This window comes from Neolamprologus multifasciatus, chromosome 6, assembly GCF_963576455.1.
Source record: "Neolamprologus multifasciatus chromosome 6, fNeoMul1.2, whole genome shotgun sequence".
NCBI classification, from domain to species: Eukaryota; Metazoa; Chordata; class Actinopteri; order Cichliformes; family Cichlidae; genus Neolamprologus; species Neolamprologus multifasciatus.
The window spans coordinates 2,902,141-2,924,336 of NC_140444.1; the positions used below are offsets into that span (position 1 = coordinate 2,902,141).

The 22,196-nt window shown below is 41.6% G+C and overlaps 1 long non-coding RNA gene across 1 annotated transcript in view; it reads left to right on the forward strand.

Moving 5' to 3' along the window:
• The first annotated feature begins 3,420 nt into the window (after positions 1-3,420).
• Positions 3,421-22,196, forward strand: part of LOC146516137 (uncharacterized) — a 204,586-nt gene continuing 185,810 nt past the window's right edge. The window contains exon 1 of the long non-coding RNA XR_014874445.1: positions 3,421-8,116. This is a non-coding gene — a long non-coding RNA (uncharacterized LOC146516137). The remainder of the gene's footprint in view (positions 8,117-22,196) is intronic.

Consider the following 22,196-nt stretch of genomic DNA (forward strand, 5'->3'; position numbering starts at 1 on the left):
GCTAAACATTTCTACAAACACCATGAGGCAACTGCGGTTGAGATTTGGCACTATATAAATAAAGATGAATTGAATTGATTTCAATTCATCTTGTATCCGCGACGAGATCGCGGATACAAGCGGCGGAAATGAGCTTCCTCCGAAGGGTGGCTGGCATCTCCCTTAGAGATAGGGTGAGAAGTTCGGCCATCCGGGAGGGGCTCAGAGTAGAGCCGCTGCTTCTCCACATCGAAAGGAGCCAGCTGAGGTGGTTTGGGCATCTGGTAAGGATGCCCCCTGGGCGCCTCCTGGGTGAGGTGTTCCAGGCATGTCCCACCGGGAGGAGGCCCCGGGGCAGACCCAGGACACGCTGGAGAGATTATATCTCTCGGCTGGCCTGGGAACGCCTTGGTGTTCCCCCGGATAAGCTGGAGGAGGTGGCTGGGGAGAGGGAGGTCTGGGCCTCTCTGCTTAGGCTGCTGCCCCCGCGACCCGGCCCCGGATAAAGCGGATGAAGATGGATGGATGGATGAATTGATTTAGGATTTCAGTGTGGATAAATGTTAGGACCACACAGTAATGTTTTAATGACTAACTGTCATGTCAAATAGAACCTTAGGGTTACCTCTGCTCCTAGAGACTGGGTTTGAAAGATGCATCACGAATTGAAGCGTTAAAAGAAACTAAAAGGTCTTTTAAATAAAAGAGATGAACCTGTAAATGAGTCTTTCTCCACAAACGCTCAGCTTTACGACAGACACGCTTTAAACAGCGGATGCTGTCGTTTATCCAGGGCGAGGGTTTTGTAACAGGGGCTAGTCTAGTTTTAATAGGGCAAATATTAAATGATGTTATCAGGTTATTTTGGTGCTGCATTGAAGACTGAACATTTTTAATGGAAAACCTGTGTTGAAAACTGGATCTTCATGGACAGACATTTACCTCAGAAGGAAGGTCATCAAAGATATTAATTGTATGTTCAACACTTTTAAAAGCCTGACTCTTACTTCAGATTAATAACGTTCACGTCCGGGGTTTGGGGGGGTTTGCTGATTATCGTACCTGTTGTGCAATTTGTGCACCATCCCCAGCCCACAATTTAAAGAGCGTTAGACAAAAAATTCAGGTCACTCAGTGGGATTTTTTGAGCTTCAGCAGTGGGTGATGATGAAGACGGTCTCAGCAGCTGTTTTTAGTATCCCCAGATCTGAAAGGCCTCAGAGTGACGGGTAAAACACGACTGGGAGATATTCTGTCACCCACTCCTTGGCATTCACCTCGCGCTCGTCTAAAATTCATCGACTTCCCCTCGAGTCTGGGCTTCAGAGCCGTATCACCTGCAACATCAATCGATCGAAGCAATACTCCTGTCAACTTTGTCACAGCAAAAAAAGATTTCTCATCCACTTCTTTGTTCCACACGTTGCCTGATTTTCAGGATAACACTCGTGTAACTGCAGTTAGATGAGTGACAGCGTTTTAATCTGAGGAGGACAAAATGAGACTAAGATCCACCAAAGTTTTCCGATGAACAGGGACACGTTTGTATCCTTCTGCATTGAGACAACTGCATCAGCTGTAAATATCGAAGTTTAGGCAGAGCAGGTGGAATATTTGCAGCTTTAAGACACAACTAAGAACATTCATTAGTGATGTGCGGATCGATCCTGAAATATTGATTCCTCCGATACCAATCATTTATGTTCTAGAATCGATTCTCACATTAAAATATCGATATTTTAGTAATTTAGAGTAAATTTGTAGTTTATCATTAACAAGAACACAGTGGAAAGAAACTATAACATCCGGATTGTCTACATTCAAAGGAACTACTTCCTCTTCCGCCTTTCATACTCATGTGCGAAATACGGCTGCATAAATGTCTCGCAGCCCTTTGGCGTGCGCACTCACAACAATGGCTGAGCGTAATTGGAGTCATGTGTAGACGTATTTTACCTCCACAAACAGCTGAGACGTGGTTTGCGATACATGTGGCAAAAAAGTGCTCCAAGAGTGAGGTGTTGTGGCCATAGTAGGGAGACATTCAAAAGGGCTGTTGGGGGGTAAATACATTTTACAGGGTTTATTTATCAGATAAAATACGTTAAATGTCACCGTTATTATTGGCCGGCCTGGAAACAGCGGGGGTGTCCAAATTCAGAGGCTGGTTCCACCTGAGGACCCGGCCTTCGCGGTCTAAAGAAAGCCGGGTAGTACGTCACGAGCTCCCTCGGTGGAGTGAAACTCTGCCGTCTGCTCCTTGCTATCTAAAATATAAACTATATGTATATATGTAAACTCTCGACCGTCTCACACTTTGTTTAATTAGTTTTCTGTTTGACGTTTATTCAGCTGTGTGAAAACCCCGGAGGAACCCTCCCGAGGGATTAATAAAGTTAAATTTAATTTAATCTAATCTAATAACTTTAATCTCAGCCAAGCCGATTTACTCACGAACAAATAAAACATTGAAAATAACAATAACATTTTTAAGTTATCAAAGTGACTTATATATCATGTTTAACCTGAGTAGCAAAAGACGATGTGTCGGTCGGCTCAGATATTTGAAGTTTACTCAGCTACATTGTAAATGGTAAATGGCCTGTATTTATATAGCACTTTACTAGTCCCTAAGGACCCCAAAGCGCTTTACATATCCAGTCATCCACCCATTCACACACTGGTGATGGCAGTTACATTGTAGCCACAGCTGCCCTGGGGCGCACTGACAGAGGCGAGGCTGCCGGACACTGGCGCCACCGGGCCCTCTGACCACCACCAGTAGGCAGCAGGTGAAGTGTCTCGCCCAAGGACACAACGACCGAGACTGTCCAAGCCGGGGCTCAAACCGGCAACCTTCTGATTACAAGGCGAACTCCCAACTCTTGAGCCACGATCGCCCCATTCTCATCTGAAAATATGTTAAAAGTTTTTTGCGACCCAGAAAGAGAAATAAGAGTAATATTAAAACTAGAAGCTGCCGCCATTGTTGGAAACTAGAATTGGCTGGGCCGCGCTATGAATTCTGCGAAATGGTTTTTCAATTTTGTTGTCCGGGTGGAAAATCGGGAGAAATTCGGGAGAATGGTGGCTCCGGGATTCTCCTGGAAAAATCGGGAGGGTTGGCATGTATGGTTGTGGCAACATCACTAACCTTGTCAAACACCTCAGAGTAAATCATATCACAGAATATGACGAGCGTATGTTGAGACAAACTGAAGAGGAGGACAGGGACAGGTGACGTCTCTCGGAGTCCTTTAGTGCTGCAGGCAGGCAAGGTGTTCAAATAGACACAACTTCAGTTTTTTATTTCTATATGATGAACTTAACATTATTAAGTGATAAGAACAAGTAATCTGATGTCCTGTAATCATTATGATGCTATAATTTGAGATACAATAAATAAAATAAGTTTTTGTACAAAGTATCGGTATCGGATCAGTATCGTCGATACGATACGATACGTCGAAACGATACTTCTACCACACACACAAATACAATTAATTGGAAGACAGGTTTTATTATATTCCCTGCCGATAAAAAATAAAATCTTAATAAAAATGACCACAAAAAAATTTCAAGTGAAAAATAAGCACTTCTGTTAAATTATTGCAGAGTCTCCACATTGTAATTTAACAAAATATCACTGAACTATTGGCACTGTCTCGAGCTTTCAGAATAATAAATAAACACTTCTGTTTGGAATAAAATAAATACTAATTAGGTTTGCGATTAAAATAAACTTTTAAATTATTGCAGAGTGTCCATATTGTAAACAAACAAATAAAATAATAATTATTAAATAAATAATAAAATATAAAAAATTATAAAATAAATAATAAATAAAATAATAATTGCCCCCCTAGTGGCCAATCGAAAAAACTACAACAGAAATGACAAGCCACCCTCTGATTAATGAAATAAGTTAGTATCGGTTCATGGTATCGGTTAACTTTTATGAGTATGAGTACACACACATTTTACAGTATCGTGCATCCCTAGGTGGAATATTTGCAACTTTAAGACACAACTAAGAACATTCACACAGCAGGCAGGGCTGGTTTTCTCATATCTCCCTTTAATTCCCCTTCGTTCGCTCTCAGTCTGCTTGGTGCACTAACGTCTGGAAACATTAGCAAATGTCTTTTTGTCCACTCTTAACTGGAGAAATAACTTGAGAGCGTTCACCGTGTTTCCAATGAAAACTACATTTCCTTCTGACTTAAATTTGAACTGATGCTTTACCTTTTAACGTCCGCTTTCTCCAGCAGTTTGAATATTTAACAAAATATATCCAGAGTATGTCTGCTATCCGGCATTAAACCCACTCTACAGAGATCATGTCTGGACACAGTTTAATGCACTGAGGCTCCGGCCTCCTCTCTGGCAGTCATCAAAAGTTATTCCTGGAAACACTAAAAAGCATTAAGTGAAGTGGAAATGGGTGAAGTGGGGTCAGGTATAGGGAGTACAGCAAAAAAAAGGTAAATTACCACGTTCTGTCACGTAATAACTCCTGGAATGTGTTGGATATCGCAGATTGATTATATATAACAGCTGAAGAGTTTCCAAGGGTGGAATTTTCTGTAAAATTTATCTGGCTCGGAGTCGCTGGCTCTGCTCGCTGACTGGAGATAGAGAAGGAGTGACATTTAATTTCACACTTTTGTCCAACATGGGGGTGTATTTTAAATGAATCGCCTACACTGTTAAAGCACCACAGAGGGATTAATGGCTGATTTATCGCGCGTTTAGCTCGAGGATCTCAGATTCGTGTGCGAGGAACAGCAGAAGCTGCCAGCGGATCCGGGTGTTAATCGTCCTCGCAGAGCTGAAGTCTGCCCTTGTTAAAACATGACCTTTGGAGTAAGGCTGCAGGAACAGGACGCTGTTAATTATTTCTTTATTTTAGTGGAAGCTTACTGAGTTCAAAGCATTGTTTCAGTTGTGTGTTCTAGAATGACAAAGAGTCCTTAATGACTCGGTGTCATTTCTGAACACTTCAACTGTGAAGCAGCTTCAGCAATGCTCCAAAAACATCTTGACCTTATTTATCATAGGGTGAGATTTTGTTCTATTGCCATCAGTTCCTGTTTTTATTCGGTAATTCTTGTTTCAAGTCTCCAAAAGTTGATTCTGTTCATCTGGACGTTTTCTGGGATAAACGTTTCGTCACTCAACCAGGTGACTTCTTCAGTCTCAGCTAACTGCAGGTTTCAATCTTATAAGCAGCACATTTGCATAATGACTGAAACCAGCCCACTGAAGGAACAATGGGCTGGGAGGTCAGTTCCTTCATCATAATTATGCAAATTCTCATGACCATTGATCAACAACCACTGACCAAAGACCATGAGTCCCATTCACAGAGAGTTGGGGAATGGCTGCAATCACAGCATTGTAAGATGGTGACAGATGTACCCTTAGGCCCCTCCTCCATTCAGAGATGGTCTTTCCCTTTTCACGTAAATGGCCTCCTTGACTCTGCGCTCAAACCAGCGTTCTTCCCTGTCCAGGATGTTACATCCTCATCATTGAAAGAGTGTCCACTGGCCTGTAGGTGTAAATAGACTGCAGAGCCATCCGCTTCACCAGAGGTTGTTTGGTTTCCCTGATGTATAAATCCTGGCAATCCTCCTGCACTTAACAGCGTACACTATGTTACTCTGTTTGTGTCGGGGGACCCGATCATTGGGGTGGACCAATTTTTGGCGCAGCGTGTTTTGGGGTTTAAAAGCCACAGAGACCCGGTGTTTTGAAAAAATGCGTCTCAACTGTTCTGATACTCCTGACACATCTTTCGCCATCTTAGAAATGCTGTGATTGCAGCCATTCCCCAACTCTCTGTGAATGGGACTCATGGCCATTGATCAGTGGTCTTTGATCAATGGTCATGAGAATTTGCATAATTATGATGAAGGAACTGACCTCCCAGCCCATTGTTCCTTCAGTGGGCTGGTTTCAGTCATTATGCAAATGTCCTGTTTATAAGATTGGAAACCTGCAGTCAGCTGAGACTGAAGAAGTCACTTGGATGAGTGACGAAACGTTTCTCCCAGAAAACGCTACGTCCAGATGAACAGAATCAACTTTTGGAGATTTATTTTCCTGGATGATTGAGCATGCATCAAGACGTTCTTGTTTCAAGCTTTTGCTCACTTTTCTTTTTCACTTGTTCTTCATAAGCCAGTTACTTCTCTGTGTACGTACTCTGCCCTGTATCCTTCTATTGCGAGGCTGCAGGCATTTCTCCTGCTTTCCTGTGACTTCTTCTGTAAGTTTAGTTTTAAAATTCAGTCTTTTCCTTTTATTTTTCTTTATAGTTTATTCTCTTCCTGTATGGACTCTGCACAAGTTTTAGACGTGGTTCTTGGTGTCTGAAATCTGGACTGAAATGTTGTTAATATTTTACTTTGGTGTCCTGCATTTGAATCCTTTTCTTTGCACTGAGTTGTTGCATTATTATTATTATTATTATAATATTGTAATTGAGGAGTTGTGGTAAATATATGACGTGCAGTTTCTGTCTGGATGGGATTCTTTTAATATTTTGATCACTTTTTGATTCCGTCTTTGTTCCTCGGTGTACATGCAGACTAAATAATTCAAAATTCGAAGTAAATAAGTTATTGGATGAAAAATATCTCGCCAGTTGGAGGAAAACATAGGGGTAAAATCCTAAAATGCAGACCTGGGAGCGGGACTTGCTGGCCCTGATGTACTCATTACCTGCAGGGCCACGTGCTGGGGTCAGGCGCTGTGCAAACTAGGTAGTGGGCAAAGGCAGGGACCTTGGCTTTGTGACCTCCAGCATCGCAGACTCATTCAGTTAAACTACTGAATGCCAAATGCACAAGTGGTGAGGGAGCAGATTCACACCGGGCTGTGACTGCTTTCCAAGCTGTGATGCTACATAAGTGATAAGCTGTTTGTGAAAAAGGGTTGTTATGAACCTGGATCACATGTTTGTTGGCAGATCTCCGCGATAGCTTCATTTGATAGGACTGCTGCCTGTGGATAAGCTAAATTAAGATGTTCACGAGTTGGTGCCAGAAGCTTATAGGTACATATGTAGAAACTGAAACATGGAGCGTGCTGGGAAGAAAGGCGTTCTTTTTTTTGACAGTGGTGCCAGGAAAATAATTAGAGCTTCAGATGATGTGTGCCAGCTGTGCTGCTGAATTTCAAAGACAAAACTCAGGATTCCTGGAACAACAAGTCCCTTCCTGTTGCCACAGTGCTTTAACAGTTTGAGCTGACTGAAGGAATCACCTCCTAATATTTTATTCTATTTACTTTTATTAAATTTTTTTCATTATGTCCATTCAGTGCGATTACAATCAGTAATTCCCTCTTTAGTCTGCCACTCCTACACACACAGAAACCAACGCAGCTGTTAAAGTGCAATTTTATCTCCTTTGGATCCATCTTGCTGTTTTCTACAGCTATATCTGGCTGCTTTATATTAATAGATTAATTACATACTGCTTGGTTTTATCTACTATAATATATAATAATAGATTATAGTTTAAAAACTGCAAAATAATTACTAAATAAAGTTCTACAAGAGGAGAAAGTACTGGAATGTAGAAAAAAATTACATTAAACTTTGGTACAGTCCGAATGCATTGGTGTGGGGGGGCAGTCATATTTCAGGCTAGTGCCCTCCCCACAGACTCGCCCCTGCTCAGTCTCGTCATTTCCACCTGCATCATTTGTAACTTCGAAAGACACAAAAGCTCTCTAAACTCGACTGTCAGTGGGTCGGTAAAACTGCAGGTGAGTCTCAGCTCAACCGGCCAGCTGTTTACTCCTAACAGCTGCATCGTTCAGGGCTGCCCTAATCAATTACACAGCGAATTCCACCTCTTTCACACCAGCTGTCGGTTTGAAGCACATAAGTGCAGAACAAAACGGTACAGACATTTGTTTGTACCTGCAGCCATTCAACTTCTACTAAAGCCTGCATCAGAGGATGCTCTTCACCCATGGATCACTTTAAAGGGACCTAATTATGATTTACTCTCCTCTACTTCTCCTAGGGCTGGGCGATATGACCCAAAATTCATATCTCGATATTTTTTAGCTGGATGGCGATATAAGATATATATCTCGATATTTTTTTTAAAGCCACAAGGTAAGAACAAAAAGAGAGTTCTTAGTCAAAGCTGTGTCCCAGATGTCACACGGGCACTTATTAACATACAGCGTAGATGTACATGAAAAAAACTACTCAAAAATAAATTATGAGCATTTATTAAATAATAATGCGTTGTTTTTGTGCATAACAAAAAGCTCACAATTGTGCAGTCAAAAAACGACACCTGGGTCAAAATCAAGACACAAGAAGTGGAATCCTTCACTGCGCACATCAACGCTGTGGATAAAAACATCAAGTTCACCAGGGAAGACACGAAGGATGACTGTTTGCCTTTCCTGGACTGCGCTGTGCACATTGAAGAGAATGGCAACCTCAACATCGAAGTTTACCGGAAGCCCACACACACGGACCAGTACCTCCTCTTTGACTCCCATCACCCTCTGGAACACAAACTTGGAGTAATTAGGACCCTACACCACCGGGCAGAACATGTTCCCTCTAAGCCTGAAGGGAAAAAGAAGGAACACACACATGTAAAGGAAGCACTCAAAACATGCGGCTATCCTAAATGGGCGTTCTTAAAGTCAGCAAAGAGGCACAGAAAAGAAGATCAGACACCAGCGAGGGAGGATAAGAAGGACAGACGCAACAACATTGTCATCCCCTATGTAGCCAGTGTATCAGAGAAACTCAGGAGGGTTTTCTCCAAGCATGACATCCCGGTGTACTTCAGACCCAGCAACACACTCAGACAAAAACTGGTTCACCCGAAAGACAAAACGCCAAAACACAGACTTAACAATGTGGTGTATGCGGTACAGTGCAGCGAGGAATGCCCAGACCTCTACATTGGAGAGACCAAACAGCCACTTCACAAGCGCATGGCACAACACAGAAGAGCCACCTCCACAGGACAAGATTCAGCTGTCCATCTGCATCTAAAGGTCAAAGGTCACTCTTTCAAGGATGCCAATGTTCACATTTTGGACAGAGAGGACAGATGGTTTGAAAGAGGAGTGAAAGAAGCATCTATGTCCACTGTGAGCGACCATCTTTGAACAGAGGCGGTGGTTTACGACACCAACTCTCTGCCATCTATAATCCAGTTTTGAGATCCCTTCCCAGACGCCTTAACGCCCACTCACACCCTGGGCCATCTGACCTCAGGAATTTGTATGATAAGGTGGGGCCAGGTTTCACAATGAACTCACCCGAAACTCTGGCTGATTGGGACCCACACCCAGTTCCACACCTTGGCTCAGGCGATTACAGGATCATCAGGGGGTCCTTTTGTCCCTCTGTGGGGGGACACTCCCACCAGGTTTATATCTGGGACTCTCCACCATTTGACCTTAGAACTGAAGAAGCTTCTCGGATGAAGGTGAAACGTCTTCAAGTAACTTAAAGAAGTCCAGACGCTTTTCTTTGCAAGCTCCTTTGTCAAAATGTAAACTAAAAGACGCTGAGCATAATAACAAAGACAGATTTCAAACTTCTACTGCGTCTACCAACAGCCTGGAGTTTGAAATCCTCTTCGTAACCATGTCTCTTAACAGGTGCCATTTATGGTCCTTATACACACACGATACGGTAATATTACGTTGAAGCACAGTACGTATCACTCCGCGAGGCTCCTCGGTAGCAGTAATGCTCTGACAATCCATCAAGCGGTGCAGCTCCGTAGCTTAGCAAAGTCGTACTAAAACATTTTTTGACAGATTGCTGAGCGCTGTGTACCACATAAAATCGGTTCGCGGCCATCAAGCACAACGAGAATTCATACATAAGGCGCGCTGTCAGCTTTTGAGAGAATGAAAGGATTTTAGGCCGTACATGGCGTTAGCGTGGTTAGCTCGTTAGCGTGGTTAGCTCGTTAGCGTGGTTAGCTCATTAGCGTGGTTAGCTCGTTAGCGTGGTTAGCTCGTTAACACGTTGACGCCGTCCAGCCCCACGCACGGGGCGATGCGCTGTAACTCGTTAACGGAGATTTGCCGTGTTCATCTTGTCGCTGCCTGCAGGTGAAGCAATCGGGGAGGAGGGGGAGTTGTGTTCAGTGAAGGAGAGGCGAGGCAGAGTAACGTTGCGTAAAGACAAAAGTGGACGAAAGAGAGGCAAACTTGTGGCTCAACAACTATAATTATAACGTAACATAGACTATATCGATATAAAAGATATTGTCACATCTTATATCTCGTATAAAAATATATCGATATTTTTAAAAAACTCGATATATCGCCCAGCCCTAACTTCTCCTCTCATACTCTCTCTCTCACACACACACACACACATGTATATATATGAGACACATGACAGGCCCTTGATATATATTTAGACTGAGCACTGAAGTCTCAGCCTTGCTGTTTCGCCTGCCGCTCTTGTAGTTTTTTAAGCATGTTTCCACAAGAGGCTAAAATGCTAACTAATTAGTTAGCCTGGTTAGCAAGCTGTATTGAGAAATTTTATAGGACTTTGGAGCGTGATGTCACGAGAGGGGGCGTGACCAGGATTTTTGGTTGAGGCGCCAAACAAAGCTCAAGCGAAAGCACGCACATCAGCCATGGTTCGTACTTGCTGTGTGGTCGGCTGTAATGTTCGATCGTACGGGAATAAGCTTGACAATGGTCTATCTTTTTATTCTTTCCCAACCTGGAAGCAACACGAGGGAGCTTGTGTAGCGGGCCTTACCAAAAGAAGGCGTCTAGCCTGGATAGCCGCCGTGAGACGAGCTGATATCCAGTTCTCTTCCATCTCCAAATATCTGTTGGTGTGCTCCAGACATTTTCATTCCGGTGTTGTGCCAAAGTAGGTACCCCCGTCAAAAATCGTTTCCCCATTCACGGGAGCGCGCAAAGTAGGAGGAGCCACTTGCCCAGCTCCGTTCTGTATGCTACTCGTCACTGATCTGCAGTCAACGCAATAAAGAGTAAAAGCTGGAAAACAGCAGACTCAATGAATTTAATATTAGTTTCGTGACATTGTAATGTGCCGTGTGGAAGACAATTTACCTGAAACTGTACACTGAAATAACCTGCTGGGAATACTTTGTCTAGAAAAAGACTTTGATACTATAATACTGTAAAACCGCGATCATGGAAACACGTCGCTCTCCAGGGAATTTACACTCGCTTTACACTTTGTAGCGAAGCTATCACGAATGAGTTTATTTGCTAAATCAATCACTGTCACGGTTCTGGGCCAGTTTGACCCAGTATTTTGAGTTGTGTTTTGGTTTATTTTTGAATGATGGATTGTTCTTTATGTTTCTCTGGTGCTTTGTTGGGTTTTATGATGAATCTGCATTTCAAGTTACTTTGGTGTGTTTGTTTTCTTATTCTCTTAGTGCTTGTGATGATGATGATGATGATGTTCTATGTTCCAGCTTATTCTGGTTTATTTTTAGTTAACTAGTGCGTCCTTGTGTCTTATTTCCTGTTTTATTGTGAAAGTCTATGTCTTATGTCAGTGTGTGCAGCTTTGCTCCCCCTGTCTCGTTAGTCCAATTTCTCCCAGCTGTGTCTCCCTCCTGTTGCCCATTCCCTGATTACCACCCTGTGTATATTAGCCCTGTGTTTTCCTGTGCTCAGTGTCGCGTCGTACCCTCAGAATTATGCCTGTGTGTTCAGTTCTCAGCGTCATTGTTCAGTTCATGGTTTCGTTTATCACCAGCAATAAAGCTAAAGTTCTCAGTTTCAATTCAGTCTCAGAGTCTCGCGTTTGGATCCTCCTCTCCATCCGCCTGCACACAGAGCCCTGACAATCACAGTATAACCAATAAGTACAGTAACTTTGGAGACGATGTCTTCTTCACAGCAAAAGTTATGGAGGGATACAAAATTTTTCAGGCTGTGTGGCATCGGCTGCCAAAATGTGTGCCCCCCCCCCCTTTAAATAATGCACCTTGGCGTTGTTATCACGAAAGAGTTTATTTGCAAAATCAATCACAGTATAACTAATAACTACAGTAACTTTGGAGACCATTTGCTTTTTTTAGACTTCTTAATTTAACATCTACATCTATATATGTAGATGTGTGTTCTCAACAATGTGTGCGATAAGAACACAAGCTGTGGACCTTTAGTGTCAACTATGTACAAGTGAAACAAATAAACATCTTCTGGTGGTGGGCTTTTCACGCAGAGCTGGTGGAACCACCGCAAACACATCTCACACTGAATCTATAAAAAAATAAATAATTACAAATCCCAATGTTAAAATTTCATTTATTGGAATTGATCATAACATTTAGGAGTCTTTCTTGATGTCATTACCCATTTGTTGTCAGTTTCATGCTCTTCTTCCCCGCAGAAATGACAGATGTTTGTCAAGTCATCTGTTTTAAAAAGTGAAAAAATAGCACAGAGTATGCTACCTACTGCACTTACTTCATTCAAACAACTATATGGTTTGTTTCTACAGCCATTATGATGAAAATATTCATGATGTGAGAACATTGAATGGTGGAAAATGAGTTACCTGTCTCTAGGAGGAGAGTGGTGGCAATTTGCAGCCTGTGTGTGTTTATGGCCTTTTTTGTAGACGGAAAGTCTATTGACTCTTTTAGGAAGATCTTTTCAGCAAACTGAAAAAGAGATTCTAAGATGACTAAATAGGCTAATATAGTAAATGTTATTTATAGAAATTTGTTTTCTGTGAATTAATTTCTTTCTTTTATTGTGTAATTATCTTATATTCCTTTTCCTGTCATTAACATTTATTACAACACAACATTTCCAATATTCTCGTATATATGTATGTATTACGGTTAAGACTCGTACTTTCAATGCAAAGACTCCACATGAGGCAGCGTCCACTTGTTTTGGGTGTTTGACTGTGTCACAAGCAGTGTTGGTCAAGTTACTTGAAAAAAGTAATCAGTAACTAATTACTGATTACAAAAGTTTTTGCAAGATCTCGCAAAAGTTTTAGCCGCATTCTTCGGAGGCTGCCAGCTCGAAGCCGACCGGGAGGTCGAGGCACGATGTGCCGGGAAAGCGGTGTTCCTCCCGGCTGTAGTAGGTCTCGACCTCCTGTTAGCTTCGAGCTAATGGGTGTCAGATCTCCGAAAACGTCGGAACACTTTTGCAAATATGTGATGTCTTGTAAACCGAGCAGGTATCTGACGTTTACACAACTACATTCACGCCTCAAAATATCTTGTATAGTGTATTTTGTGACCCAGAAAGAGAAATATTACAACTAAGTTGCTGCCGCCATTGTTGGAATTCAACTTTTGCGAGATCTCGCAAAAGTTTTGCGAGATCCCGAGTTTGTTTTGTGAGATCCCGCAAAAGTTTTGCGAGATCCCGAGTTAGTTTTGCGAGATCTCGCAAAAGTCCGTCCTAATTTTTTTTTCTCCCATGTCCCCTGCGGGCTCCGTAATAATTGTCATAATAAACACAAAAATAACAACAGCAACAAAGAGTTTAATAAAGGGTCAAAATAAATTTGAACAGTTATCCTTACCTTGTTGATTCCAAACTATTTTGGATACCTTGTTTAGTTTCTCCGAGTGGATCAAGATACAGCGACTTCTTTTCTTGTGGGTAAATGACCTACAGTAAAATTATGTGGAGAATTACATGTACATGCTGGGTCTGCTGTTGTTGTCTGTGAGGCTGGGTCTTTTGTAAAAATAATCAATAAAAACACATATGTATTGACCAATAAGGTCCATCCCAACCAGTTCAAATGGCTGAGAGACCTTAAAAACAAAATCATAATTAAGTTAATAATACTGAAATTACACAGAATGCTAGTCTACTGTTAGATTTTTTTCAAGTATATAATCAGTAGGTTTCTAAGCAATGAAAACATTGTGTGATTAAATGTGATTATTTGCTATGGTCGATGACTAACCTTTACCGGAACGTATTCTGCTGGTTTTTAATTGTTGCAGATGTTGCCTGGCAAAGTGCACACTGGGAAACCTGATCAAAAATAAAAGCAATTCAATATGAAAAACATAAGTTGATGATCAAGGTTTACATAACTTATTTTGAGAGATACAGAAACATTGCTGTGTTCCTCTTAAAATAATTTAGCTGTAGTCGAATTACATAGAGTTTGTTTTGGAGTACCCACCCAATTATTGATGTCCACTGACATCCCTGGCCAGTAGAACTGCTTTGAAATGGCTTCTCTTGTTTTTGTTTGCCCGCAATGGGCCCCAGTAGGACTGGCATGAAAATCTGAAAAAATTGTGTTTGCCTCATCAACCCCACAGACTACCATTGTCTTTATGGTTTTGTCTGTGCCTTTGTAGCGCCAGTAAAACAGCTGCTCCCCTAAACATAAACAAGAAAATAGAGAAGTTTATCATAGCTGTTTAAACCACGACAGGTCTGTATGTGGTAAAAGTCATGACAATACATCTTGAATGTAATGAATCAATTATGCATGTGATATCATTTGGACTGGTTCTCTATATTTATGACAGTATGAATACTTCAGAAGCCAAAAAGATTATGCCACACACAAGACTGTATTACTGATACTAAAAAAAAAGTGATGGATGTGTAAAGTCATTATGACTAATGGCCTTCAGATATCATGGATTTATTTTTAATACAAATATCAATTCAAAGTAGTTTAATTCCACTTTTCCTGCTGTCAGTAATTTTCCTCATATGTAATTTAAAGACATAAAGACATAACCTTCATGTGCCGCGGCGCACGTGCACAAAAGGATCCAAGCATTGACTCAAGCGCTAGCAGAAAATGACACTTTATTATAACAACAAAAGGCGACCCGGGAAAACCAAAGGAGCAAAACGAGGAACTAAAAAACCCGGAGAAACAATGATGCGAGGAAGCCGGAATCCGTGGGAGGCTGCAACAGAAAGATTACTAGGGAGCCGGGAAGCGGAGGAAACACATCAAAACTGAGTTAGACCAGTTGGCTTACGATTAGAGCGGGACCGTGGGAGCTCGGGAGGGAAGTCCGTGAGAGGGAAATCCGTGGAGGTAGTGGATGGGCCAGATGATGTACCGGGTGATCCAATTGAGCAGGAGGACAGGCAGGTGGCAGACGCTGAGCGCCGGATCGAAACCTAGACACAAGTAGGCAGATTTAACGCAGCTCCAACAAGATATGAACGCAACGCTTTCGCGGGACTCTCGTTACCACAGAGAGGTGATTAACGGACTGGCGTGGAGCCTCCGTCAGCGCCGGGTTAAATAGCTCTTCAGGTAATCACCCCGATGGAGAGCAGGTGTGCCGGTGATGGCCCAGCCTGGGGGTGTGGCTACCCGCGCATCACACATTCCACACACAGGACCACGGACCATGACAATAACAGTGGGTACACCTGCTTAATATTACGACGTAATATATTGTAGTTAAGCTATAAAAGGACGCAAACAGTTCTTAGTTAACGCTGTCTACTTAATAGCAAACCTTAAAACTTGTACTTTAATAAACACCCATGTGCCTATTAACGGGGTTAACTGGGTCAAAGAAAGGTCAAGCTAATTAAATCGGTTAGTGCAAATTAAGACTACACATCATGCCATTGTATATGTGTTAATATATATGTATTGATGACATTTATAAACGCTACAAAATTGCTGTTATTACCTTCAATGTCGTAAATAGCAGCTTTTCTTCGGAGAAGAAACTTCTCTTTCTTCGTGAAAAGCGCTGGATACTCGCCTTTCAGTTTATATGCAACCAAAATCTCGTACTCGTCTGGTTCCATCCTCTTGTGGCGTTTGTTATTTTCGAAAACAAATTGTAAAGTAATCTTCTAGTTAGCTCAGAGGCACTCTGGTTTTCGGTTCGTGCGCACAACGTGAGCTAATTTGCATAATTGATGAGGAAAACCCACGAGTCGAGTAGGCCTACGAAAGGTTGGCCAAAACTAACTTGCAAAATTTTGAAAAGCCATGTTACTTACAAAGACGATAAATATATATATTTAAATGTTTTAAATTGTATTTATTTACAAAGAAAAACTCTGGTAAGGTCAATATATGTTCATATCACTCTTTATAGCTTAATAATTTTATTGTTGATGCGCTCGGAGGTTATAGAAATTGCGAACAAACATCGTATTGAGTGACTTTGCAGACATATGTGCTATGTAAAGATTCGCTAATTCTTTCGCACAACTGTAGGGAAACCTGCCTATGAAATGGATCAAACCAGACTGGGTACCAACGCTGCACATGGGGCACTCCGAAATCCGAACTTCACATTCTGACCGTCACAGATGGTGAACGCAACGACAACAACAAAGAGCTAGTCGGAGGTAAACACCACCCCCACCCCAACCAAAGGGTTTTAAGTAATGTCTTGCCCGATTATCAATGTAGTAGTTTGCATCTACTTTACAATTATGGACACATAATATGACAACGAGATTTTTGCAATTCATTGATTGATGTATAACATTAATTGTGGTGGGGGGTGGACAATGGCTATTATACTGGAGGCACTCCAGCAGACTTACCTTGGTTTGAATGACGACGTACTCACAGTTTGTCGGCTTGAAAATAGCCAAATCTTGCACCCAGCCACTGGATGTGCACCTCCAGCGATTTGTAATTACAAAACTGGTTCGCCATGTATGCGCTGACTCCACAAACAAGGTACGTAAAGATACCGGGGTAGGACAATGGCGGTAAGTAGTCTGGGTCTCCATTCCACTGGCGTATTGCATACGGGTCCACATTTGCGATGCACTCTATTTTTTGCAAGTACCGTCCTTTTTCTTTTGAGCTGCTTTTAAGCATGTTTCTCGCAGTCATCCTTCCAACACAGTGTGTTTGTTTTGATTCGTGGCCGTGGAAAATGGCGCCGCGCTCCCACAATACCTTGCGGCGTGACGTCAACTCCAAAGCCCTATAGGTGCAACCTGAAGACACATACCTGAATACTCAGTACTAAATAATAGATAAAACAATGATACCACTCACCAAAAGTGGACAAACTTCATAGATGGTCTGATAGTCCAGTTAACTGTCATATTATTTGTCACATAAATACAATGAAGTGCTCCAAAAGGTTCCAACAGCACAAAGTTCAGTTCAGTAACTCCAGTAAGCAGAAGCGAGATCTACCAGATCTCTAACATCTAAAGCCAACTGTGGGCATATCTACTGTGATATCACCCACTCGTTTGTGAAATCCTGTTATAAAGCTTCGAGATGGCCATTTTCACCATCACCATCTTGGTCTACTTAAACCAGATGTGTTTTTTAAGCCATGGGTAGCACCCCCTGGTGGCAAGTTGAAAATAATGCAGACCTGAAAGCATCTGTTACTCTATGGACCTGTCAAATCAGTCCCTAGCTCTAGTATCCAGAGTTATTAAAATTCACACATCCAGATGTTCTGAACTGTCATATATGCAAAAACGTTTTTATAGCAAGCTGTAAAAAAACAGTTTCTGCTGTAAAGTTGTATATTTCAACAGGGGAATCTATGAGAATTGACTCAATTTTGGAGCCAGCCTCAAGTGGCCATGAAAGGAACTGCAGTTTAGTGTTCACTTCATTTTTTAGCATTGGAGGTTGCCACTTATTACCAGATGTTGTTGATCCCAACTTTTAGGTGAGTGCATTTTAGCAGCAGCGACTCTGCACAGTCATTATTGTACACGGCTCTCAGAACAACAGGATTTGTGATAAGTGTTGAAAGAAAAGGTTGTTGACCTCAGAGTTGCAAACAACACAGCTTTTAAAATGTACTATTAATGTGATGTTGTTCCATTTTTCTGAGCTCAGTTTATACCTCAAAGAACTTCAGCAAATCTTGAACAAGATAAATTGTTTAAAGGTTTTTTTTTAGCAGCAAATGTAATAAAAATGTGACAGAATGCAAAGAATGAGTCGACTGCGTCTCTGTTGAAGAGAGTTTCTGCACTTTCCACCTCGCTGACAGTGATGTAGCATTAAAGTCTCTGCTGAATGACCTCTGCTCAGCTTTATGTTTCCAGGCTGGCTCTCATCTCATGAGGAGTGATTGTTTTCTGCTCTGAAGTTGGTCAGACTGGAGTTCAGGTGTGCAGCTCAGGACATATTGTGATGTTACATTAAAGTCTAACCTATTTAAAGAGGGGAAAAAGTAGGACTGAAGATGCACTGGAAGGCCATGGAGGCAGAGGTGGTGCACATACAGTGTTTTTGAGCTTTAAACTACACGATATAGCTGTAACTTCATAAACTTAAATTCGTACACGTTTTAATTAACCTGTTAAGCCCCAGGACTTTTTGAGAGGTTCCTGCTTGACAATGACATGCCCAAAGGGAATCGACTATTTCATCAGAGGTGCAAGCATCAAAGCAGATGCCATTGTGCCAAAGTAAGAGGACAAAACACTGAAAAATATTAAGAGTTTTTTCCTGGCCTGGTCTTTTATAATAATAAACCCTGCAGAAGATCAAAAACTGACGAAAACCAACATATGGTTACTACTTGTGCAAAGATTGTAAATTGATTTCACTTTAGCAGCATCGGACTCTCAAAAAGTTGATTCTGTTCATCTGGACGTGGCGCTTTCAGTGGGAAACGTTTTGTCATCCAAGTGGCTTCTTCAGTCAGTACAAACAGTACTAGGGATTAGGGATGCACCGATACCGATACTGGTATCGGGTCCGATACTGTAAAATGTGTGTGTACTCATACTCGTAAAAGTTAACCGATACCATGAACCGATACCAACTTATTTCATTAATCAGAGGGTGGCTTGTCATTTCTGTTGTAGTTTTTTAGATTGGCCACTAAGGGGACATCCCGCGCTAAACAGGCACAGGGTTAGACGAGTGAGACTGGCGGCTCCAGATAAAAAAGAGAAACTGGAGGCTGCTGTAGCTAGGCTAAACAAAATGTCAGCCGTGTGGAACAGCCAACTTTAACTCAGGTTTTGGAAAAGCGATGAAAAATGTCAAGAGAAAATCCACGGGCAGTTAAAATAACAGAGGCTCGACTCATTTTATCGCTCTGGATGACCAGCCAATGCCGGTCGTGGAAAACATAGGATTGCATCGTCTTCTCAGCATACTCGAGCTGCGATATGAAATAATAAATAAACAGAAGTGTTTATTTATTATTCTGAAAGCTCGAGACAGTGCCAATAGTTCAGTGATATTTTGTTAAATTACAATGTGGAGACTCTGCAATAATTTAACAGAAGTGCTTATTTTATAGATTTTATAGATTTTATTTTTTATCGGCAAAGAATAAAATAAAACCTGTCTTCCAATTCATTGTGGGTGTGTGTGTGTGGTAGAAATATCGGTTTTTTAACTCTGTATCGGCAAGTACTCAGATCCAAGTATCGGTATCGTATCGGTTTGAAAAAATTGGTATCGTTGCATCCCTAACATTTGCATAATGACTGAAACTAGCACCACTGAATGAACAATGGGCTGTGAGGTCAGTTCCTTGATCATTAATATATATAAATATAAATTGTCATGACCATTGATCCTTACCTGGACGATTGAGCTTGCATCAGGACAAAGTTACAAATGTTTTATTGTGCAAGTTAAATTTGCTTGGGTATTGAATTAGGCAGAACAGCGGCCAACAACTCTACACAACGGTAGACTGGTGTGTAACAACCAAGCGAATGAGCAAAAAATAGAGATTTTTGATGGGAATCTGGTCTCGAAGTGAACTGAGAGAGAGCTGTGCAGCAAATTCAATGTTTTTCAAACGTGAACCGTAGTTTTGGTCGTCTTTTGCTGCTGGTTCTGAATTTTGGTTAGAGAGCGATGAAACTTGCAGCTTTAGGCGGTGATTTGTGTTTTTATCCTTTTGCTGAATCTTTTTACCTGCTCTTTAGTCATTTGCTGTTTTAGCTATTTGGTGGTTGCTGAAATGGTTTTATAAGCATTCAAATCTTCCAGTCACTTTCATGGCCACAGGAGTGTAAAATCAAGCACCTATGCAGTACAGATGGACCGATCCGATATTACATATCGGTCCAATACTGGCCTAAATTACTGGATCGGATATCGGAGAGAAATAAATGTAATCCGATCCGAAGTATCACAAAATCACCTCACAAAACGCGCTACTTGGCGTAACCCAGCTCAGCACGTATGTGCAGTATGTGTCACGTGATAGAGCGGCTGTTGTCTGCGACCTGTCGGCGGTCTGTTGGAGCATTTGGAGCTTCGCTACATGCTTCCAAACTGCGGCATTTTATCTGAGAGAAAACTATCCCAGGGAAGTAAAGCAAGTGTGTAAGTTAATCTCTAAATGTTTGCATAGTATTTCCACGTTAAGCTTAACAGCTGATATATGGAGCCACAGCTGGACTGGCCATCGGAGTTCCATATTGAGGGGAAAAGGAAGCGATTTGTCCCGGACTTCAGCTAGAATGAAAAAAAGACACAAAGCTGAGTTATTCTGTCCTTGCTGCAAAGCTGACTCTTCTCTCCCCCTCCCTCCCCAGTTCCATCATGAAACTGATCAATGATCAGCTGGTGTCATGGCTGTGTGTGTGCAGGCAGGAAGAGAGGACCTGTGCAGGAGTCACGGAGGCAGAAGTAACTCAAAATACTCCGCTTTATTGCTGCGAAGAAACTGAACAAAAAACGAACTAAACTGGGAATACGGAACAAACTAAACAGGCAGGCAAACAGAACACACAGTGAAAGTGAGGGTACAACGTGACAAAAAGGATTTGAAACTAGAGATTAAAAACCTTAAACCCATCAGGAAAGTGGTGTTGAGGTAAGTGACGAGGGGAGTATCCATCCATCTTTCTATCCATCTATTTTCTGCCACTTATCCAGGCCAGCTCGTGAGGGGATCAGCCTGAGCAGAGAAGCACAGATCTCCCTCTCCCAGCCACCTCGTCCTGCTCATTTTGGGGAACACTAAGGCATTCCCAAATGAGAGACATCTTTCCAGCTTGATCTGGGTCTACCCCGGGAAATCCCCCTGATAGGTGTTAAGTCAAATTGTTGAATGTTGTCATTGTGTTCCTTAAATTTGTAAAGTCTTGGTTCAAACTATAAGATCAAAGGCATTCCTTTGTCTGACCCCCTCCCCAGCCTCTCTGGTTCTGGGAGGAGGCTGTAGTGTTTTATCACAGACACATCCCATGTGAAGATTCTGTTTGATGTTTGGTAAGCTTCCTGCCCTTTTATGGTTTCACCTGTGTTGTGTATGGTGAACCAATACAGGGATTGAACCATATATTGGGTGTGGGGGAGATTACCCTCTTCTGTCTTAGAACCATTGGGGGCTTTTACGGTGGGAGGTGCTTGTGTTGTATTGTGTAAACTGTAACTGTCATGTCTTTAACCCTTTAAAACCGATAGAAGCTGGCACGCTCTGTTTTGCGTAACTATTTTTAAATCCCAGTAGCTCTGCAACCACGTGAGCTAGCGCAATAATTTTTTTTGCATATGAAACCGGAGGAGTTGTACTTACATCTTATGCCATCAGCTTGTCCTCGGTCACAGTTTCCTTCCACATATAGCTTTGCAAAAACTGCATAAAAAGCACTTGCAGCAACAAAAACATAATATTCCAGAAACACGCTTTGCCGATCCGATCAGCTGTTCATAACACTTCCTATGTTGGAATAGACGTCAGCGTGAACTATCGCAAGTCCGCCATGACCTGCCCGAAACCGGAAGTGACGTCATTTTCGCAGAAATGTAGTTTTTTACCATCAGGGCCTCATGAGCCTATACTGGTGTTTTTAAAAGTTATGTTTGACTTTATGACTTTCTGTGTGGTTTCTGGGATGCTTAGGACTCATATTGCACTGCTGGAAATAGTTTATTTTGATGCATATGCTGCTTTTTTGCAAATTTGCATTATAATATTTATTTTCGTTTTTCCTGCAGTATATAAAAATTGGTGTATTTCAAAAATAAAACTATGAAGACACTCAAAATAAATTTCCTGTGGTGGGAAACTATTTTGTGCAACTTTTTTGTATTTACAGTTTTGAGGGATAAGCCTCTTAAATTTCTCTAACTAGAAATATATGTTAAAAAAACAAAAACGATTTTCAATTTTTTTGTACTTTATTGCACTTTTTTGCAATTTATGTAATTACTATGCACTTAATGCAGACATATTATTAAAATCCGGACTATAATGGTTGTATTGATGTATAGCAACTTGAAATGCTCCCAAAAATGGCTC